Source organism: Homalodisca vitripennis, chromosome 5 (assembly GCF_021130785.1).
Source record: "Homalodisca vitripennis isolate AUS2020 chromosome 5, UT_GWSS_2.1, whole genome shotgun sequence".
NCBI classification, from domain to species: Eukaryota; Metazoa; Arthropoda; class Insecta; order Hemiptera; family Cicadellidae; genus Homalodisca; species Homalodisca vitripennis.
The window spans coordinates 83,134,601-83,153,248 of record NC_060211.1 but is presented as its reverse complement, the minus strand read 5'-3'; the positions used below and the strand labels follow the sequence as shown (position 1 = coordinate 83,153,248).

The following is an 18,648-nucleotide window of genomic DNA, read 5'->3' as shown; positions in this document are numbered from 1 at the left end:
CATATCTTAGCTATAATTTAAAAGAAGTAGAGGAGATAGTTCGATCAACATCGCTCTATTCATAAAAAATTACTTAGTAGATGGATAAAAATGCACCTGATCGGAATTTCAAATATATGTCTGATTTGCATTTCATTGCATTTGAGTCACTTGAAATGTCTTGTTTCTACATTCTTGATCAGTAATATAAAAAATCCAGATTTTTGGTTACAGTTCTTTTTGCCAATCTCAGACCACTTTGCGACGCGGTAATAATACTGCTGTTGTTATTATTTAATTTACTGTGCCGTGTAACTTGGTTTAAATAGAACCATTACTACAAGTATGGCTGTACATAAACACGCGCAGAAGATGTTGAGGTTGTAGAGCAATATGAGTACAAATTGATGGAAACTAAACTCAGGTTAGAGTCGACACAAAAGCGTTAACCGGTTAAGCTCGATAGTACGTTATCACTGCCTCACACTCCATCCGACAGCGCCGCGCGGTGCGTCAGTTCATCGTTTCCATTACACTACAGTGTTTTATTTGCGGTGAATTTATAGTAAATAAATATCTAACTTGTTTTATTTATGTAAACTGTGTAACACTTAAATTGTAATGAATACAAATTACATGTGCTATCCATATTGCTGCGAATTAAATAAACAATTAATTCACAAGCAAGTGGTTTTTAACTTGAGTAAAATATTATACTCGGAATGTCTATAACAATAGTTAGGGTTTAGACTTGCCAATACCCTAAATTACTAATGGCCAATTCCAAAAAGAATCTATTCCAATACCGAAATTGGTAATCTCAAATTTCATCTTTGATTCCTGTGTTATTTATCACTAAGAAATGAGAATATAAACGTATTCTAAAAAAATGTGTTTCCATTTTTGTTAGAGAATATAATATAAACACTTCTTTATTGAGGCGAAATCGATACCGTTTCCTGTATAAATAACAAGTAAAGATTTTTTATAGGATAAGAGGAACAGGCTTACGTTTCCCAGACTGGAGAATCTTCTTTGAGACGTTAAAAAAGTTCCTGTGAATAAGAAGATGGATAACAGCAGTTTTTTCTATTTTATCTAATTGTTTCCGCAACAACCTGGCTTTCTGCCCTCTTTAATTAATCATAGTAACTAAAAATATTAGAAAAAATATAATACGCAAACTGGTTTGTTTTGTTGTCTTTAATTTCAAAAGAGCCTGTAGGAGCGGCCAGTTAAAAGTAGCAAATCATCCTTAGCTTTAATAAACAATTTAAAATATTTGCATATATAGCCTAAAAGAGGAAAATTTATAGAGCTACACAAATTATGAGATGTACAATATTAGCTTTTTTTTTTTTTTTTTTTTTTTGCTGCTGTGGTGATATACAAATATGGATAAACATAGAAAATTAGAACTTACAAATGTGTAATGGTTTTTTTGTATTTACAAAGTACCCTAATGTTTAAAAAATAACTTCTAGCTATGTACTAAGTACTTGTATACTAAAACCTATAAATCAGCTTTCAAAATTATACCCTTTCTAAGAAAAACTTAAATGCGCTCGGTTGAGTATAATTCATATCTTTGAAACGAGATTTCCATAATCCTACGAACTAAATTAAGGATATAAGTGTTTAAAGTTTAATATTGTTCTTATGAGGAAAACCTCAAAATCGTTTCGCTACATTCAAAACAATACTCAAAAACGTAACATCTTCACTCAGGGGGTAATGAGTTTAGAAGTGAGGAATTATGAAACCTATACTATGATATAATAATATAGTCGTGTCTGTGTGTGTGTGTGTTACTCAATCACGTAAAAAGCAGGTGGCCGATTGAACTGAAACTATGTGGAAATTCTGTAGATTCCTAGTTGATATATAAGCCTATTCTTATTTCAGAAATCCCTCCAGGCTGCTCTTATCTTGAGTATCCAAAGTATCATTACAACAAACAAATGTTAAGTTCAACTCCAGTTCACCTTTCCTTTATTTGCAGCGTCTGAAGTCTAAAGCTGTGACAGATTTGATTCCTGTAATCTAGAATCAACATCCATCTGAAGAGATCCAAAACAGTCGGTTATAAAGAGACTCTGTACATCGTTTCGATATCAGAGACATGTGGACTAAAAACAAATGTAATCAAGATGATGTGGTGTTGTCTCATTGTCTCATCAGGCACACTACGTGTTTCTGAGACGATCTCAAATCGCGGTGGAGCAATCGAGTTTTCTACACAGAACCTACAGCAATGGTGGGAAGGGTTGATTTAATAAGAATTTTAAGTTCAGCTCCAGTTCACCTTCCAATTATTGCAACGTCTGATGTCTGGAAGCAACAAATCTAAATGTATCCCAGCCAGTAGACCATGCTTAAGGAGGTCGCATTTGTATTAGGTTTAGTGGTTACAACTATAACGAATTCCAGAAAACTCAAAAAGTTCTTAGTACAATCAGTTTGGAAAAAAACTTCCATCCTATGCATATTACATTATTTAACTCATAGCATATTGTTTTCTGTTATATATATGAGCAAACAAAAGAATATCTAGGCCTTTATTGTACAAGTAAACTATTTTATTGCTTTTTAATATTTAATACTGACATATACAACCTCATAACGGTAACTGTGAAAATAAAAGTGTTTGTGAACATTGAACGGTAGACAAAGTTGACCATAATTCTGTTATCGCCACCAGATGTTGAAATGACAAGTTTGTAATTACGTTATCTGGTGACCTGCCTGATCACCCACCCCCTCCCGAACCAAACTTCTTGTCAGTTTTTTACTCGTAAATTTGTATTCATTTGCTGCCCATCGACTAGCAAGCATGACTGATGATATCTTCCTTAAAATAAAAAAACTTCAATAGTATTATTAGGCTGAGCGTTAGCGAACACTTCCATTAGACGGACTGGAAAAAGTGAAAAATTAATATTTCTTTTTCTTTCTCTATGTCTGTCTGTCTGGAATATCGTGAAAACGAACTAAACTGAACTAAAGCTTCATATCTAAATAGGCAACATCGAGTTCGATGGTGCTGCATATCACTGCATAGAATTTTTCTGAGATTAGTGAACATTAGTACTATGGTCTTATGATAAAATTGAGGGCAACAAGAAAACTCCAGTCTAAATAGATTTTTAGACAAACTTAGTACAATCATATGACATGTCAACGTGTGATGTTGCTATTCCCAAACAAGTAGATTACAAAACCCTCGTACTTGTAACGACAGACTTATAATTGTGCATGTAATCTGAGCGAAAACTGTTACGCAACACGTGGAGTGGTAAACAATGATTTACGCTTAAAACTAATAACAGAACAACTGTTTCTACTTTCACCAGTACTGTAATCATATTCAGCCCTAGTACATTTATTATTTTGGAGTATAGAGATAGGCGGTGCTGTAAAACTAGTAAGTGTACATTAAAATTGATTGATATACAAAAATATAAATTGAGAAAATATATAGACCAAAAAATAAGAAATATAGGCTTACATGAACCTCTGGAACTAAGGCTAAAGCCACTTTAAAGGCTTACTTCTTAATTACTAATCATCAAAACTTTCGAAACTATACCCAAAACATAATAATAAACAGATATATCGTAGTATCGAGGGATCCAGCAGAACGTAATGAACGAAGTATTGCATGTATTTTGCGGATAGACTGCCCTTTTACTTGCTGACCCTAAAATCAGTAGATCTCCTTCCTACACGTAGAGGAACCTGTGTACCAAGTATCAGGTCACTGGAAGGTTCCTATAAAGAATTATCGCAGACCCGGTCAGACAGTGACGCGATCTCAAGATGGCCTTAGTTAAACAATATGCAATATAAAAAGCTTAATGCCAATTTTAAGTTTCCAGAGGCTTATACTTAGGCTGTTAACTGACAAATCCAGATTTATTTAAAATCCAGATTAATACTATGAAGTTGATGTGACCTATTTGGAATAGAAATATATTGTTTTCACGATAAAATTAAATCTTTGACAATTATTTGGATTGAAAAATGGATAACACCAGTAATTCTGACTTCGAAACTTCGAGACAAATTCATGGCAAAATGAAGTAAATTATACCTGTAACCGTTAAAAGAAACAGGTCATTATAATGTAGTAATTAAACAATGTATATCTATTTTCTATTATTTCACAAAAGAAAACTCACAATTATCCAATAATTTGTGGATAACACAATTATTGGATAATTGTGAGTTTTCTTTTGTGAAATAATAGAAAATTTATATTCCAATAAGAAGAGCTCCTCCTCCTTCATTGCAATGTATATCTAGTTCGTAATATTTTCAGTAGAATTTTGATATAAACTCATCCTATTGCAAATGTCTTCATGGCAGCACTGATGGAACATGTTTGCATAACTTCACCAAATACTAGACTTAATATTTGGCTAAAGCCCGAAATCATCCATATATATATATATATATATATATATATATATATATAAATAAAATTTTTAACGGTGGATGATTTCGGGCATTAGGAGTAGTATTTGGTGAAGTTATGCAAACATGTTCCATCAGTTTATATATATATATATATATATTATATATATATATATATATATATATATATATATATTGTAATTCATTTATACATTATTATTCAAAAATACTGTTTTAACAACTATAACTTTACATACTTTTAAAAGGACATATGATACATAAGGCTAATAATGAAAAGTTATTATAGTGGACCAACGCACAAATAACATTTTCCACAAGCCACTTTCCAGTATATAGCATTATAATTCAGTAAACGATGTAAGAACATCCTCACCAAACAAATATTCCAAACTAGATTTTTTTGTCAAGTTTTAAGTATTTGTAAATGCCAGACAACAAAGGGTAATCTAGGGAGAACAGATCAGTTCCTCTCGTGTTTGCTCTAGAGGGAGAGAGTGGGTAGTTTGGAGTGGAGAAGTGGAAAAGTAGGGATGAGGCATTAAGTCTGTGAGGGATAAATACCCTTTTGTGTATTGAAGCTGCGTTTGAGGTGGAATTCCAACATTGTACTGTATGTAAGCTGTGAAACACAAAAGGTTTAATGTTGTAAGTTATGAATAAAAGACCTCTTAAAATCACCGATCACGAATAATTTTAACAAATATAAGTTAATGTTTTAATCTAATGAAACCTTTTAATTAAAGATAATTATTATAAAAATCGGCTTTAAGTTTTGAGTTCTACATCTATAGCGTAGTTCTATATCATAGAAAACAAGGATATTCCTTTAGCAATTGCCATCGAAAACCAGAGAACATATTCAAAAGAATATGAACTGTAATCGGACAGTATGTATTTTTTATGTTTTTTCGGACATTTAACGAAACAAAAACAATGTTATGAGATCTGCGATACGATCGCTTCCTCATATGGAATATAGTGCAGATTTTTCACTAAAAGATAGCAAGAGTCCGAAAAAATTATCTTACCTTGCCAAACCCTTCATCATCAAAAACAGACTTCAAACACAGAATCGTTTGATGAAAAACGAAAACTTTATCTTCAGTGTGTAAAATAATTGGGAGTAATTTGGCACGATGGGAACGAGCAATGTAATAGAACTAACTGTTTCACCTCGATAGGGCAATTTCAATCGGTCTCTATTGGATACTGCTCTTTTAGATCTGTTGCTCACTACACCAGTCACGTGAACTGATGTGTGTAGTCTAAATAGTAGTGCGGATTTTCCCCGCATTTTTGTAATAAAGTTTTTAATTGCTTATAAAATACTATAATATTGTTTTCTTCTTAAAAGACCTCTGTAGGGAAGGTAAAACTTTGCGAAGTTGACATTACTTTGACTTTTAATGTACCAGTGATTTAAAAGGCATACAATGTCAAATAAAGTATCACACACCAGGCTTATTACTTGTAATAATTTTTCAAAACGATACAATGAGTGTGTTTTGATTATTCAATTGTTTTAACACAATACTAAACAATATATCACGTCACTAGTTCTGAATTTCATTGACGCCTACATCATGACATTTGATTACTCTCAATTTTTTTAATACCCATAATATTTATTGTTTATATATAATCAGTATTTTTTAAACATGCTTTTCTGCTGCAAAAATCCATAATTATATTACTTTAAATCAAAGTAAACAACTAATTCTCCCTTCAATTTCACAAAAAACTTATTTTTATCTACGCTTTATCACTGCGAGCAACCGGCCGCGGTCTGCTTACACGCGCTTTAATTATATTACAATTTTTAATTCACGAAAAATATTTGCATATACATTTGGAAAAGGAATTACCATGAACTGCTTCTCCTTTTATTGTTTACGATGAACAGTCTACTAGATCGATGCTATCTGAAAGTATTGTTTTACTTTAGTTGTGTCATTATGTATATGCGAAACATGGTTCCTATATCTTAAATGGTGCCAGGCTACCTTCTGATCTACGCTCTAATTTTTACTTTATTCTGATACAACCTATATGTCCAGGTAATTGTTGTTATACATTTGGTAATTTTTTAAACGAAGTCTTTATCTACTTTACCAAGTGTATTCAGCTGAAATAGTGTTAACACTCTTTACGATAAATTACTAATAATTCTATTTACTCAATAGAACACAAAAAAAAACACAAAACTATTTAAAATTAACAACCTATTCGAAAACTATATTCCAATATGTATAAACTATTCTACATCACATAATTTGCTATCATTTCTGAGATTAATTATGTTTTGATGGACCGAACAAATCGGATTGTATGAGGTGTTAAGAATAAATAATTCTGTTAAGTTTTAGACCATTAATTTTCAAATTTCATAGCCTTGTTTCACTAAACGAATTTCACACACATATTCATACAGTACTTACAGTAAACATTTCTACAGCGATCTGCCACAGACTATTTTGATGAAGTAGAATTCCACATCTTAGATATCAGACACTTACCGTAACTTCTATTAACAGTAATGAATTAGGATGATGTCAGATTACACGATGTATCAGAAGTGATTAGCAAAATATCGTCATGAGCTTAAGCAGAATATTAATAAACTATAATTTATCTGGAGATGTATCATAGCTTAACCCATTGACCGCAGTGGTTGCAAACTAATATTATCCCGGCTGTACTACAGTAGGTACATGATTCGGGTCGCAATGGAGGTGTTAACAACCAATAATATAGCTGGAGATGTATCATAGTTTAACACATTCACTGCAGCGGATGCAAACTAATATTATCCCGGCTGTACTACAGTGGGTACATGACTCGGGTCGCAGTGGAGGTGTTAACAACCAATAATATAGCTGGAGATGTATCATAGTTTAACACATTCACTGCAGCGGACGCAGACTAATATTATACCGACTGTACTACAGTCGGTACATGACTCGGGTCGCAGTGGAGGTGTTAACAACCAATAATATAGCTGGAGATGTATCATAGTTTAACACATTCACTGCAGCGGATGCAAACTAATATTATCCCGGCTGTACTACAGTAGGTACATGACTAGGGTCGCAGTGGAGGTGTTAACAACCAATAATATAGCTGGAGATGTATCATAGTTTAACACATTCACTGCAGCGGACGCAGACTAATATTATACCGACTGTACTACAGTCGGTACATGACTAGGGTCGCAGTGGAGGTGTTAACAACCAATAATATATATGGAGATGTATCATAGTTTAACACATTCACTGCAGCGGACGCAGACTAATATTATCCCGGCTGTACTACAGTCGGTACATGACTCGGGTCGCAGTGGAGGTGTTTACAACCAATAATATAGCTGGAGAGGTATCATAGTTTAACACATTCACTGCAGCGGACGCAGACTGATATTATCCCGGCTGTACTACAGTCGGTACATGACTCGGGTCACAGTGGAGGTTTTTACAACCAATAATATAGCTGGAGATATATCATAGTTTAACACATTCACTGCAGCGGACGCAGACTAATATTATACCGACTGTACTACAGTCGGTACATGACTAGGGTCGCAGTGGAGGTGTTAACAACCAATAATATATATGGAGATATATCATAGTTTAACACATTCACTGCAGCGGACGCAGACTAATATTATCCCGGCTGTACTACAGTCGGTACATGACTCGGGTCGCAGTGAAGGTTTTTACAACCAATAATATAGCTGGAGAGGTATCATAGTTTAACACATTCACTGCAGCGGACGCAGACTGATATTATACCGACTGTACTACAGTCGGTACACGACTCGGGTCACAGTGGAGGTTTTTACAACTAATCATATAGCTGGAGATATATCATAGTTTAAAACATTCACTGCAGCGGACGCAGACTAATATTATCCCGGCTGTACTACAGTAGGTACATGACTCGGGTCACAGTGGAGGTTTTTACAACTAATCATATAGCTGGAGATATATCATAGTTTAAAACATTCACTGCAGCGGACGCAGACTAATATTATACCGACTGTACTACAGTCGGTACATGACTCGGGTCGCAGTGAAGGTTTTTAACAACCAATAATATAGCTGGAGACGTATCATAGTTTAACACATTCACTGCAGCGGATGCAAACTAATATTATACCGACTGTACTACAGTCGGTACACGACTCGGGTCGCAGTGAAGGTGTTAACAACCAATAATATAGCTGGTGATGTATCACAGTTTAAAAACTAATAATAAACTTGGAGAATATCAGAATATATTTTTAAAGATATTAGACACTTGGCAGTGACCTATAAGAGTGGTGCTAAATTATCTATAATGTAACCAGACGGCGGCGCACAATTTTTTTCTGGAGATTGACCGATTATAGTTTATCCTGAAGGCTATCTTTCTCTAAGTACCCCATTCTCAAATAAATAAATTCTAATGTTCATTGAATTCTTTGTGTTTTCTTAAAACTTTATTAAAGCGAAATGGCCCTATTCGAGATTTCTTTCATTGACAGATAATTGTTTTGATGCGGCTTCCTCTTTTCCTTAGATTACTAATTATTGCCATCCTGGTTGCTGGTTATGGTACATAAATGAATATTATCATAATCATACCTTCCTCATGGCAACTTTATTATATTTCTTTACAACTAAAATAAATCACTACAATTCAATTTGATGCTGTAATTTTGTCCCTCTAACTTAAAAATTATATAATTAATTTATTTAGTATCATTGTTTCCAACATTATAAGTATTTTTTTTATCATTAATTTAAATATAAAATATATTTATTAACGAGGTGAAGTTGGGACTAGCAATTCCCTTAAACTATTTTACTTCCTAAAACTTACTGCATTTATAATATCCTTGTTTATTATTTTAAAGATTTACGTTTATAATTAGATAAATATGAAATCACTCAAACATGTTATAGTTAATTATCGTTTATTTATTTTAAATGCTTAACCATTATTGGCAAATACTCCGTATTTAAACGTGTTATATGGCTTGGTACATGCTGGCTTAAAATACAATAACCATAACCGTAGCAATAAGTTGTAATCACTCGAGGGGCTGGAAAACATTCATTCTGTAAGCGTCTTTAGACGTCTAATATAATGAAAGCATAATAACCTATACTTCAGACATTAGATAGACTATAACAGTATAACAATAACGTGCAGCAATGTACTTATTTATATGTACAGTGTGTATATATATATATATATATATATATATATTAAAATAACAAAACAGCAATACAAAATTCAACAACTAAAATACAAATACAGGCACTGTGCCAAAAACAATACCATTTTTCATTTTTTTACCGTATGTAAGTATAGAACATTGTAAAATTAAATATGTTCTTGATTCCTTAGACTGTATAGTTTTAATTAGATGTATAAATTATTATTAGTCCGAGTAAACTACCTACCTACAGTAGTCTCCTAAGAGTTTACTTGGCAGCCGTAACTATTGTGGGCTGTGTGCTGGATAGCTGAGTAGAGAGTAGGCCTAACCCGGTCGTCTCTGACCCCGGCTTGTTTTGCTTCCTTGATTTTCCGCCTTCGACTTTGCAAATTTCTAAAATAGTAAAGGGTTTTTAACTTTATGTCTCACAAAAACACGAGGATAGTGATCAATCCAAGCATTATTTTACATATAAATTTGTCTAAATACTCATACAAAGGCCTTATAATATACAGAGATATAGTTCAATACTAACAAGATATAATAAAATAAAATATATATTTATAAAATAAATATTTTTACAGAAATTTATTATTTTTATATTTAACGCTTATTTAGCGTTTATTAGTTAACTACAATATTTTGGGTGAACTTCAAAATAACTTTATCACTTCAGAATGTTGTGGAATTCATAGATACTATTTGCTTTATTTTTATAGCTTTTAAACTATTTGATCATTGATAAATTGTTGTTAAAAGTCATTGATAAAAAAAGCCGCCTTATCACAAGTACTTACGTTTTGGTTCCTTATGTAATAATTTTCAGTACTTTCCAGTGGCTAGAATTAATGCTTTACTGAAAAGGATGGTAAAAGTGAGGTGATAGCGAAAAGTTTGAAGTGAGCGATTCAGTGACAACTCTAACTAGGCGTGGTTTCTCCGCTGATAACGGTCTAACTTTCTCTCACCACATCACTTACAATTTTCGACTAAAATACACTCCAATCTATGTTTGATAAGAATGAGCTAGTCTTTGACTAATTACATTACAAGTTAAGCATGCAAGGGAAGCTAGTAACTTTGGGAGTTCAGAAGATCGTGTCCGTTCAACCGTATGGTTCGGGAAACTTTGAAGGTATTGAAACTTGATGTTTACGAATATTCTACAACAGTAAGCCAATCGATTTACATAATTCCTATACATCATCAAAGGGAGGACATAATGTGGAAACATGAACTAACAGAGAAAATAACTAAAAAATTCAGAAATCTCTTTGAGGAAATTGAGATTTAAATACAAGTTACCAATTCTCATTTTAGCCTAAATTGCTATAGCATCCTTAAATGTGTATTATATTGATTATTATGAAACTCATCTTTTAAAATGAGAAATATTGTATCATTTTTATGTATATAATTTGTTAGATTATATAGAATAAAAGATTATTTAACGTTGTTATCTGTATGATATTCAACTAGAGACATGAAAATGTCAGAATGTTGATCAAACCATTTCAAAAAAAATTCGAACTCTAACTTTAAAAAAATATTTATACAGAAAATTATCGTTCACATGTGTTAAAAGAACTTTCACAAGCGTTTCCACTAAAGCACGTATAAAACTTCGGAAAGAGTGCAAGTTTTAAACCATTTTAGCAGCAAGTTTTTAAACCTACAACAGCAAAGTTGTAACGTTATGTTTAACAGACAGCTCATGAAAACAAAATATTGATGAGTCACTTCACTTAAGTTATAAATGCTCATAATTAAACGTTTAAAATAATTAACACGTTATACGAGGAAAATATTATAGCCAAACGTATCGAAAGCGGCTAGGAGTATTAAAATTCTTCGGGAAATTTCCGTGGAGATATTTCCTCATTTCTATTTATTTCAGCTATACTAATCACCATAAAACATTAAAACATACACAATGCTCAGTTTCATTTCTAGACAAATTGAGTAATGGTTTAACCTTAATTTATATTTCGTCTCCCTATATTAATAAAAAAGGATTTTTGCCTTTATAAATGTTTATAAATGAGACACTCATATCAGCATTGTGTGGTCTGCCTGTTAGCCCTCGAGGTTACTATGAGCTTGAACGCTAGAAATTGTGTTTTTAACTTACAATATATTCACGTACTACGCAATGAATTCATTTTTCTCATTTTTAATGATCCTTGATTGGTTGGTTACTTGTTTACTATTATTCAAGATTCTCCTGTTATTACAGCGTAGAAATATTTATAACGCAACAAAAATCGTCAGATATTTCGACTTCACTTTGAAGAACCATGTTATATTGAGCCAAAACTGACAGAATTAGTATTGCAATTCCGCTTAAAAAAGTGAGTAGACAGGTATGTCCCACCTGTATTATTATTGACAAACACAGACAATACAACAAACCATATATCAATATGACCAATTAGAAATCAATATGGCTTCCTCATAACACGTGGTTAGATGTTTAATAATCTTATTCAGTTTTATTTGATTAAATTATTATCATTCTTGTTTATTTCAAGGATCTTTCTTTATTCGATGTAAGAATCAACTACTTTTCTGAATATATCTAAGGATCTAACTGTTTGAAGCTAAAATGCCATAAAATACTTGGTCTAAAAACTAAGGCTGAATAGTTCTTTATACGAAACAAAATGTTAGAAACCTACTATTAATTACACAAAACCATTACAGTGTAATAAATTTTGCAAGAGTATTGGGAATAGATATACGGAGTTGTTCAAAATATTTGGTTTAGAGTTTATAAAAAAACGAATTATAAGAAAATCAAATAACCTCAGCAGAATCGAAAGCATATCTAGAACAAATATCAGCCTAATATAAAAACGTTATAACTAACTATTGACAGAATCATGCGTCTAAATTTTTACTTCACGAAGTTTAAAACAACGCAACACGTGACCTTCGCCATGGTCATGTTCCTATTAGTTAATAATAATGTGCTGGTTACATTCTTCAGTCAAGGATGATAACTTGTGGAAGCAGAAGAGTGTAGTGAAAACGTCGGAGGCACATACTACAAATTTATAAAAAAAAGGAAGACTCTCTTTGTACTATAAAATAAAAGTACTCTAAAAGTAAATCAACCACCGCACCGTATAAAGGAGGTAATACTACGGCAGCTATTGGGATAGGGACCATATAAATCAGTTAGAAATCTTATGAAGCGCTATAGGAAACAAAATCAGCCAGATTGGAAATGATAGATGACACCATGTCAATTTAACCCAAATCTAACACTCTTGCATGGGTTGCCTAATGTGCATAAAGAAGGCAGGCCCTATCCCGGTGAGAGGTATTTAAGTTAACTCTGTTGGCTTACATCGTATAATCAAGAAGCAAAAATGCGTCTTCAAATTTGATCCGATCTTATTGTAAGGCTAATTAGTATCTACGTCAACAATTCAATTCATTTCAAAAAAATCATACAAACTGTAATTTTAATACAATTATTTACTTGCCAGTTTTAACTTTATATCACGTTAAATTTGTTAGTAATGTCCTGAACCGTTGTGAAAAGAAACGTATATGACGATTTAGTTCTTAAAGTGACGGTTCTCAGCCTTGCATTAGGATCTTAGTCAGAATTCTCTGATTAAAAAAGCAACAAAGAAATACTTTTTACACGAATCTTGTGACTAATTATATGTGACAAACACTTTAAGGATAACGAAGACCTTAATTGAAACGATCCATAATGACTTTTGTACAAGTACTTTTAATGCTTGATTAACTTGCAATTGTTAAAGTAGTAAGCTTTAATTTTTTAATCAACTCGATAAATACTAATTACTTCCATATTAAACTAGCTCTAAATATGTTACAGAAGAGTAGATATGATGTGATAAAGCATTCCAGCTCTGAATATATATTTAGTACGTATTAGTGTCAAATATTAAATTTTCAGGCTTTTAACACCTTACTTATTTATTTTATGTAATAATAAATTTAAAAAGCAAAGACTAATGTAAGTTATAAAAATATATTAACAAACAATAATCATATTCTATAAATATTATTTTAGTATAAGCAACTTAAACAAAATATTTCTCTATATACCACAGAATGTTGTGTACTCACTTATAAGCAGCTCTGCCAGTTTAATAAATATTATTTTAGTATAAGCAACTTAAAAAAAATATTTCTCTATATACTACAGAATTTTGTGTACTCACTTATAAGCAGCTCTGCCAGTTTAGGTTTAATTTTAATTTTTGATTTTGGAAATGCATTACAATGAAAATAAACAAAGAAAATAACCCCTTAAAATTAAATGAAAACAAAATGTGTCTTTAATTTTTGAAACGGTGTATGGGCTGTGTTGGTCTCTCATCTACTCAACCTCAAATACACAAACAATTTTCAATTTTGCTTTTTCTGTTCAATGTACTAAGTGTGACAGGCAACAGTGCAAATTTATACAAAAACGTATAGTATCAACAAACAACACAGCAAACAGCATACTTTGTAAACATTCTCATTTAAAACCCTTATCACGGAAAAGAGATGATTTCAATCTGCGAGAGATTTATAGCTTTCCCAATTAAATGGTATTGTCATGCATCGTTAAAATACATGTTTGTTCCAGTGATTACAACTGATTGCGAAATTCATAAAATCAGCTTCTTAATCCACTGTTGATTGCTGTTGGCATGGTTTTACGTAACTGGAACACACGCAAAAAAGTATTGCTCAACAGATTGTTATTCCTATCGTAATGTTTTAATTAATTCAGGTCTTCAATTTTTTTTCAATATTAAATTTTAAACACTATTAACTATACACTAAATTTAAACAATCCTGTTATGCAACAAGTATGTTGGACGACAATTTTGATGTGATTTTTAATCGATATTAATACCCTTTTGTTGATCGTCTTGTTTATCTACGTTGTAGATGCAGCTTATTCTTTCTTAAGGAATACTGAACAAGTCTAGACTTGCCCCGTGTGCTAGTCTCATAACAGAGCTAAAATAATGCTTGATCAAAGTAATAAATCTGTGGGCGATATTATCTATGATCACCTCTTTATGGTTTCTGCTGCAAGAGTTCTCAGCAGGAACTGCTTTCTTCTATCCATCCTGCATAAGCTGTCACTTCGGAATCAACGCAACAGACTTTTTAGATTTAAATGCCATTGCACATCCATGGCATTAAGGAGGTTAAGTGGTAGAGAGGACTTTTAAGTCCTAACTTCGCCTCTGTAAATAAAGGCATTTTTCATTTCATTTCACAGGCACTAAAACGTTCTTACGTTCTTAGCATCTTGTCCTACATTCTCTTTGTCGTATATATTTGATCGGTGCGATTCAACTACAACTCATTATTAATTGTAAATATGTGTTAAAAATCACTTTATTTATTTGTCCATTGGCTTGGTCCTCAGAGCCAAACACACCAGTTACCTAGGAGATAACAGTCCTCCATTGTTGTACGAACCTTTTAATTTTGTTCTATTTTTGTAGAATACAGATATTTTAAAAGTATAAACGTACCAGTCCACTTGTCAACTCGAAAAATTATTATATTTTATGAACATCCTTATGGAACTTGATCCCGAAAAAGCAAGCATATCATCTATAGCATAGTTTTTTTGTCCACCCACTTAAAGCATTACACTGCTCACTTCAGCAACCTGAATATTATTGTAGCTTCTTGTAAGTACCTCTCATAGTAGTATGGTTTATTTTAGAAATACAGGATTCTTACAAAATTTTTAAGAAAACAATTTTTTTGTAGGATCATAAAAAAAATCAGTGCTGGGATTTTCATAAATTAGAGAGCCTTCATATTGGAAATAAATGGAGTACCAAGCTTGTCTATGAACTTTGAATTTGGACTATAAATTTGTTTGGCCTTTTTTCGGTACAGGTATCATTTCCATATGCCATTGATGCTATAGATATATTTATTGATACTATAGAGACATTTGGAACTGGAAGTGGCTGTGGGCTCTAAATACATGTTCGGTGAATTTATGTACATATTTTTTATAGGTAATATTAGGTCAATTTAGTAATAGGCCGATTTTTATACTAAGCTGCCTAGAAATTATACAGTGTTTAAAAGTTTAATAATACTTCCCTGTTTCTCTGTTTAATGGGATAATGATATTATGAGTACATTTTAGATAGTTAGCGCATAAAAATAAAAACCGTTCTAATTTTTTAATGCTGTTAAAAGTTTATAATTGCAAATAAATAAATCTTATTATAAAACGTTCAATTTAATTTTGTGCAATAATATAGTGATAATTTGTGTTACTTTATCCATCCCGCAATAACTTTAGTTTGTAATAATTAAGTGTAGTAAATACTTGTTATTCAAAAAGCCACAACACTTCTAATATTAAAGAGAAGGTTCATATTAATCCATCCGTAAAGCTAAGTCTAGAAAGTTTCTCCCTGCTTCTTCTGCCTTTGAAACTGTACATTGCGAAACTTGTGAAAAGTCGTTCAGACAAAATTGGTTCCTTTTGTGGCCGACAGGTGGCGTGGATTGAACCAAAAACAAGTAATGCGGCGTGTTTCCCAGTGATTTGAGGAGGAAATGTCTTCTAATGTGGTGCTTGGGGAAAGAAACATTAAAACTTTGTTAAATGTAGCTGATAGATTTATGCAGATTATTTACTTTATTAGGTCACCCGTAATTCCTTGAATAATCATAACAATAGGGTTTTTTACCGTTAAATCAATTTAATAAAGTGTTAAAGTTCTTGTATTTGGTCATACAAATGGGGAGTATTAGTTATTACGGCTACCTAGACGAAGAGATCGGTTAATTACGCACACGAATTCCACTTTATGACAATTCTCAAATATAACTTATTAAGAATAATCCAACAGGTCCTTCTTAAACTCGTGTCTGCCTGTCCGTCTACGCGATAACTCTTGGTAGAAAGCCCATAGAAACTTGAAGTTTGGTACGTAGGTTCCTCCTGGTTCAACTATTGATTTAGAGGTCAAAAGGTCCAAAAGGCAGTAAAGTTTTCGATACATTCGACCGGAACCATACATATTCCGCACCATCGGTTTATTTTGTAAAAAATGTCAGTAATGTATCTTAGAGATCAATATAATGGAATACTTTAAAATTATTACTGAACCTAACTTCAAGCAGCGGGAAGGGTTGTCACAATGTAATACATAAGACAATGCGAAACGTATAATGTGTAAAAACATACTAACTCTGTAGTACAAATATTATTCATACGTCGGTGTACTTTCGATGTTATATAATCTGAAGTCAAATTCAACCTTCAAGAACGAATTAATCATTAATGTAAAATGAAACTGAATTGTAATTAATCATTGAATTTTTTTTAATAATACCAAAATTGTTTTTGTAAACAAACCTTTGTACCTCATTAGTTGCCAAAATTATATCGCAGTTCTTGATAGAGTTTTATGAAAATTCTGTTATCCACTAAGGAATTTGCTTAAATTAATAACAATATATAACACTTTATATATTTTAACCAAAGTTTATTTGAACTTTGTATGGAGAGGATTTTTACAGCGAATACCAATAACGTGAGTGACTTTAGAGCTAGGGTGGCTAAGCCGAAAAAAACTATTTCATGTACAACAATTCTGGATATCCTAGTTATCCATAGATCTTAGTCGAAATTTGCATTGAATTTCTATGGAAAACTCTGACCCAGGATAGTTATTCAGTACCACTTAAGCCAAGGCATTGATGGAACACTACGTTCAAAAACTGTTCTAGCACACTTTCCTCTGTATAGCTTATGAATACAATGATTTCAATCAATATTAGGTATCGATCTTTAACCGTTCATGTACAACACCGACAATAATTCATGAGATTCGTTTGAGTAACGGGGGTGGGATCTAACAATCTTAGGACCCCTATCGCTCTAAGTTTTTAGCAGAATTTGGCATGGACATTTTGGGAATAAATAGTAGCCAACGACAATTATTTAATATATTTTTATGCGACATGACAGACTGGTGAGCTATGAAAAGCAGCCAGCATTTAATTATCAAAAAGATTAGCTTTAAAAAAATACGGATCTGTCGATTTAAAAAAAAATTCCAAACATTAGAAGCTACCAGAACCTGATAGTTTTACAGTTATGGACCTACCACGTAAACTCATACAACCCTGCAGTTCCCTGACTTTTAAGAGGCAGAAAGCGTCTAGACGTAGTAACTACCAGAACCTATATGCTCGCAAGATCTGGATGTTTTAGGGAAACATGACCTTACACAAACAGTAATATCCCAGCAAATGAAAACTCCCAGAGGGCAAGATCTTGCTCCGAGAGATTGGAACCTCCTATAATCCAGAAGCTTCTAAAGACAACTGTTTGAAGGACTTGCGTAACATGTAATTATAAAAGGCCTATATTTATAGAGATCTGAATCTCCCTCATATTAAATATGGGAGCTTTGGCTTCCCAACCTGCCTTAGAAAACTGGGGTGCTGTTTGGTCAGAGATTTCCAGAAGAATCTCATCCCAAAAGATTCTAAATACCTGTAAAAAGGCCAGAAGTTCCTAGTGTCTGGAAAGCTCTAGGGATTAGAAACCACCAAGGGGTAAGAATTCTCGGCGAAGTTGGGAGTTCATGAAAGCTTTTAAAAGTCGAACTTTCCTGCGCCCAAGAGATACAAAATTCCATAATGTTTCAGAGAGCGAGATTTTCAGTACAGACATATACATATAGTCTGAACGCTAATGGAGAGCAGAAGTTTCAAGAATCCGGTAGGTTTCCGACGTCATTCATCGAAAACTTTCAGATAAATAGAAGCTTTTCAAATACAGGTGTTTCAATGCCCGGAAGTTTGAAAATGTCACATCTTATGAACTATAATAAAAGTCTACTTGAATTTTGTGGGATTTCGTGGTCTTTTTTGTAGAAACTATTAAATTCATGTACGATTTTTTTATTATTATGCTTCTACGTCAGTTACAACATTTATTATTATGTATACATAAAATAAATAAATATCAGTCATTATTACAAAGGTATGAA

The 18,648-nt window shown here is 32.5% G+C and overlaps 1 protein-coding gene and 1 long non-coding RNA gene across 2 annotated transcripts in view; one reads left to right on the top strand and one right to left on the bottom strand.

Moving 5' to 3' along the window:
• The window catches only part of LOC124362452, a 156,497-nt gene extending 142,566 nt beyond the window's left edge, over positions 1-13,931 (bottom strand). The window contains exons 1-2 of the long non-coding RNA XR_006922457.1: positions 13,825-13,931; positions 9,864-10,012 (exon numbers count right to left, since the gene is read on the bottom strand). This is a non-coding gene — a long non-coding RNA (uncharacterized LOC124362452). The remainder of the gene's footprint in view (positions 1-9,863; positions 10,013-13,824) is intronic.
• LOC124362451 overlaps positions 1-18,648 on the top strand; it is a 401,560-nt gene that overhangs the window by 218,582 nt on the left and 164,330 nt on the right. The gene's annotated exons all lie outside the window — the stretch shown is intronic.